The sequence below is a fragment of the Triticum aestivum genome, chromosome 5B (genome assembly GCF_018294505.1).
Source record: "Triticum aestivum cultivar Chinese Spring chromosome 5B, IWGSC CS RefSeq v2.1, whole genome shotgun sequence".
NCBI classification, from domain to species: Eukaryota; Viridiplantae; Streptophyta; class Magnoliopsida; order Poales; family Poaceae; genus Triticum; species Triticum aestivum.
The window spans coordinates 509,098,559-509,104,558 of NC_057807.1; positions in this window are offsets into that span (position 1 = coordinate 509,098,559).

Below are 6,000 nucleotides of genomic sequence, written 5' to 3' on the forward strand. Positions count from 1 at the left end.
TATTTCCTTGTTCATGATAATTGTCTATTGTTCATGCTATAATTGTATTAACTGGAAACCGTGATACATGTGTGAATACATAGACCACAACATGTCCCAAGTGAGCCTCTAGTTGACTAGCTCGTTGAGCAATAGATGGTCATGGTTTCCTAACCATGGACATTGGATGTCATTGATAACCGGATCACATCATTAGGAGAATGATGTGATGAATAAGACCCAATCCTAAGCATAGCACAAGATCGTGTAGTTCATTTGCTAAGAGCTTTTCTAATGTCAAGTATCATTTCCTTAGACCATGAGATTGTGCAACTCCCGGATACCGAAGAAATGCTTTGGGTGTACCAAATGTCACAACTTAACTGGGTGGCTATAAAGGTGCACTACAGGTATCTCCTAAAGTGTCTGTTGGTTTGGCATGAATCGAGACTGGGATTTGTCACTCCGTATGACGGAGAGGTATCTCTGGGCCCACTCAGTAATGCATCATCATAATGAGCTCAATGTGACTAATGAGTTAGCCATGGGATCATGCATTACGGAACGAATACAGAAACTTGTCGGTAACGAGATTGAACGAGGTATTGGGATACCGACGATCGAATCTCGGGAAAGTAACATACCGATTGACAAATGGAATTGTATACGGGATTGATTGAATCCCCGACATCGTGGTTCATCCGATGAGATCATCATGGAACATGTGGGAGTCAACATGGGTATCCAGATGCCACTGTTGGTTATTGGCCAGAGAGATATCTCGGTCATGTCTGCATGATTCCCGAACCCGTAGGGTCTACACACTTAAGGTTCGGTGACGCTAGAGTTGTTATGGTAATTAGTATGTGGTTACCGAATGTTGTTTGGTGTCCCGGATCACTACTAGGGAAAAGGCTAGCAGCAGCGCGGGTTTTAGATGTGTCAGTAGCGCGGGTACCCGCGCTACTAATAAGGCGATACAGCTAACTCATAGCAGTAGCGCGTGCGCACCCGCACTACTGCAACACAAGTGTAGCAGCAGCGCAGTTAGGTGAAGCTCGCTACTGCTAGTAGCGCTAGCGCTCTTTGGCTGGACGCGCTACTGCTACTGTGGCGCTGCTGCTAACTTTTATACACTCACTACTGCTAATTTAAGTAGTTTTTTTTGGCATATTTGTTTTGTATTTGAACAGGCTTTGTAGAAGAATCTTTAGCACATAGAAATGTCATCATGATACACATACAAATGCCTGCGAGACCACAAATGTAATCATAGCATGTACATACAAATAGTGTCATCATAATCATCATCCAACACAAAGTGATATCTTGTCATCATCTCGAAAATAGTGATACATGCAAGTCTCGAATACTTGCAGCTACAACAACATCATCCATCTAAACAAAGGTATACGCAAGAAGTGCTATCACTATGAGTGAGAGCGGAACTATGCAGTACATGAGGTGGCGGTTACGAGTCCTCTCTCGCGCTAGCGTGAACCTCAAGTAACTAGCTTCTCCTTCTTGTCTGCTTTTGAAGCCTTTATGGCTGGCGCCCGTGAACCCATTCACTTGCGCCTGACACTCATGCCACTCGTTGTACACCCCCGAAACCTTCCCTTTGTACACGACATCGCATTTCCATCTCGCCATCAAGAAACTAGGTACCTGTTAGAGATGCATGTTCATGAAGAGGATGTACAATCATATATATGCAACAAAATATACTAGAGCAACACCGAAAAAGAAAGGGTTAGCAACTAGATGCAACATATACAGTACGCAAATTAATTAACTAGAGGTACGCAGGTCATCTTACGCAAACTAACAAAGTAGCGTTACGCAAGTTCGGCAGGGACCGTGGACGATCACAAAGTTTCATCGCTACAAAAAGTATACAAGTTCAACTGACACATATCATCATCATCGGCATCATAAATCACTAGAAGTTCCATCCTTCCATATCATCGAGGACAAACCCTAGCTTCTTGAACGGCGTGAGGTCTAGACGTTGCATGCCTATGCGAGTTCAGACGTCAGCTCGCGATATAGGGCCGTGGTGGAACATCCCCTTCTCATCGACGACTTCTTTCATGATGATCGTCGCAATGTCGCTTTGGATGCGAAATAAGTCATCTCTAAGTTTATAATTCGCTTCTCCATGAGATTCTAGCCACTTGTGGATATGATCATCATTTCTGCTGTTAATGCGAAGCTTTTGCTTATCCGTGTTGAACTGAATCATGAGATGGACGATGTAGAATCCATCCTTCTTGCTTGGTTTTGGGACATGGATGCAGGAGAAGTTAGTTTTATGCGTGAAACCCATCTTCTTGTTCCTTTGTTTCTTGATATGCACGTGGCCACCTCTAAAGCTGAAGCCTTGGAGAGCATCGTCTAGAATATTCATTATGTGGGTGTAGTCCTTTTTCTCGTAGTCTCTGGAAGGGTCAAAATACACGGCGTGGGAGACTTGCGGGTAAAGAACGATAAGGACGGCGCGCCCGTTGCTGCGGGGAAAAGACACCTCAAATTATTCCCCATATGAGAGAGAAGGAATGATTGAAATGTACGAAAGGGTTGTCCGGAACTGACTTACTTTGGATGATAAGGCACGAGGACAATTTCCCGGTCCTTATTCTGTACCATGAAGTTTTGGAGGTACTCCCTAGCAGTTTCACGCTCAAAGTCGCCGAGACTCAAGAAAGGCTCGTGCATGTAGTACGGATCCGCCACACAGATTTGCGAGACTTCTTCACTCTTCATGACGGAGCTCATATGTAGCGCAAAAAGGCGGACGATAGTAAAATCAAGCCGCCTTGTTAGAAACATCTCAAAGATATGGTCAAACCGCAGGAAGAACACCTCCGCGGGCCGTGTGTCGACGTAGCACTTCCCCTCAGGCACACGAGCCGCGTATGTCGGATATCCTGGATGCTTTGAGGCTAGTAGGCTTTTCTCAGTCGATAGCACATGGTCGTGCAGTCTCCTGAGATCCCCTGATAGTGCCTCCAGCGGTTTGGGCGGTAGCATCGGCTCGCCCGTGAGATGGAACAGGACCGCACCTTTCACGGGTACACGCTCTTCAGAATGCATCGTCTGGCTGCTGTGTGCTCTGGCTTGTTTGGAGGAAGTTACCTTTCCCGGTCTCTTCCTCTCCTTTTTCTTGGGCACACCTTCCAGACCCTTCCTTAACCCCTGCCCAAGTGTTCCCAGGCTAAGTACTGAATGACCCTCGCGCCCAGCTAGTTGAGCCTGTGTTGAGGCGGCATCTTCAGGCGTGTACTGTGAGGATTTCAGAAGAGAGACTTTTTGCAATCCATGGTACGACCCTGCCCGGGCATATCATCCATATCCTCATTAGCAAGCTGATAGCCCGATTCGTCATATGGTTGACTCATCATATCTATGTCACAGTCATACGCGTTTGTATTGAGGTAATCCATAGGGTCGACCTCCGTCTCATCGTCCATTCTCTGTTCTACAGGAGAAATTACATTAGCCAGTACTATTGCACCCCCTTCATCATGTCGTCCGCCGCTCTCACCCGGCACTACAGGAGCTGGTAATTGCGTAGGCGGGGTGGTGGTCTCCGCACATGCTTGTTGATGTGTGGTAGTTATTGGTGTGCTCTCGGCCGGCTCCAGACGAATAAGATTCTTCGGCCATAGCAGCACCCAACCCTTGCAGCTTCCAATCCACGCGGCTGGTTGTGGAACGTGCGTTGAGAGGGGTCCATTATCATCCCCTTTCCCACGTCCACCTTCTGGCCTTTGATCAAGTAGAGTATGGTGCACGGGGTTTCTTTCGCCTGCAAACACATATGTCTGTGGCGTAAAACAACCGAAAGGCAACAAAAATGGAATATTATCTATATATATATATATGTTGGTGCGACATATAATTACCGTGACGGCGTCGAGCTCAGCCAAAGACGAAGGCCCACCTAGCGTGCCTGAGACTGAGGACGGGCTGCTATGAGCGGGAGCGGCTGCGAGAGGAGGCCCGGTTTCTTGAGCAAGTGATGGTGCGATGGTGTTGTTGTTCATGGAGTTGCTCGCGACGAAACTGGGCATCGGGAAATCATGTACCATCTTGTCTGGATTTTCCTTCGCCCAGTTGATGATAACTGGAACCAAGTTAGTAGCAAAATCATTTCTGCAGGCAGTTACAGCTGCATTGACTGCCTGCTGTAGCAACTCATATTTGTCCTCGGCTGCTTTTTTCTCGTCCTCAGCTGCTTTTTTCTCGACCGCAAGCTTCACCTTTGCGTCGATGTCCGCCTGACTAAACTTCTTTTTCTGCTTCTTGGCCTCCGGGCCGTCGTTGTAAAACACCTTCCACGTGGCGCCATCTCCAGCGCCGTGCACACGACCATATTGCGGCCGCTGGTGCAACGGGAGTCCCTTAAGTTCGTTCAAGGCCCGGTTGAGAGGGGTGTCCCACTTGGGCCTCATCAGAGAAGTAGGGCTTTCGGCTGCAAGCCGGTGTTGCTTCTCCAGTAGTCTAATCAATTTCCTCGTGATCTTGTCCGTGTAAAAAACCTTTTTCTCCTTGTCCCACTTGTAGCGGGCCCTGATGAAGTCATGCTCCAAGGGGTTGGTGAACTTCGCGAAGGGGTCTGGGAGACCTGCGGCTTCACGTTCCGCGTCCTCCTTATCCCATATGGGCCTTTTACCGAGGTAGCCACGGCTTCCGAGGCGATGCTTCCCCGTGTTCCTTTGCTGAAGGCTTTTGAATTTCGCAGCCTTAGCCTTGGCTGCCTCGGTAGCGCAAGTGTCCTTGAACTTTTCGAACTCCTCTTCCGTAAGTGTCGGATTTTCCTCCAGAATCTTGGACAGGGTTCATCAGCCTCAATAGCTCGTTTCACCCTCCCTTTCCAGGAGGCCAAATCATTGCTGAACATGCCCATGGCGTGATTGTTAATCTTTTTCATCTTCGGATCATCCCACGGTTGTTCTATGTTATCATCCCGGTCGGGGAACTTGAATCTCTTGTGCAACTTCGTTAGGAGCAACTGCGTCAAATGTTCTTTACTCCTTAAGTCATCGTCGTTGATGCTCGCACATTCCCGTAGGATGCATCCTACTTGGTTCCCATAGCACTTGCGAGGTTCTTCCGGCTCTAACGGCTCAAACTTGCCAGGTGCCATCTTTGTGATCACAAGTCGTCCAATCCCTAGTTTGTTAGGTTTTCGTATCCTCTGCTTCTTATGCTTCCTCTTTTCGGTAGCGGCATTGGGGCCGGTACCTTCCCCGCAGGTACCTTCCCCACCGGTACCTTCCCTGCCGGTACCTTCCCCACCGGTCTCGGTGCCGCCATCGGTGCCGGCGCCGTCGGTGTCGATGTCGGCGTCAGTACCATCATCGAGGCCGACCTGCAAACCTTGCTTAGCAGTCAAATAGTCGAGGTACTCTTGTTCACCCTCATAATCCATCTCGTCTGCATCTTGGTCAGAAGGCCCAGTTTCTTCGTTGTTCGACATGTTTCCTATGATTAAGTGGCCTCATTTATTTCTAAAAGTATGAATAAATGAGAAATGACATAAAAAGAAATCTATGTGCCAGCACTCGATATGCCAACTATGTAGCACAAATCATGCCTTTATTCACGAGAAATTTCTGCATGACCTTTGCTAAAAAATGGACATATCGAGCGCCTGAAATTCACCGGAACGGAAATGAATCAACATTCCGGCGTAACATAGGCCACTCAGATCATTTTCCAAACATGACATGTCCAAAACATGACATATGCACATATCACATGTCCAGTTCAAATTTGCATATAAATTCAGCTAATTTTGAAACCTAGATAAATTCATAACTAAATAGATAACCTAATTAATTAACATAACCGAAGAACCCTAGCAGAGAGGGGGGGTTTACAGAGAGTGCAGGGGCGAGGAGGCAGGCCCGACGACGGCTGGCAGGGGAGAGGAGGGAGGCGAGGGCCGACGGGTCGGGGGCGAGCGCCGGTGCCGGAGTCGGGGGAGAGGGCCGGCCGGGTCGGGGGCGAGCG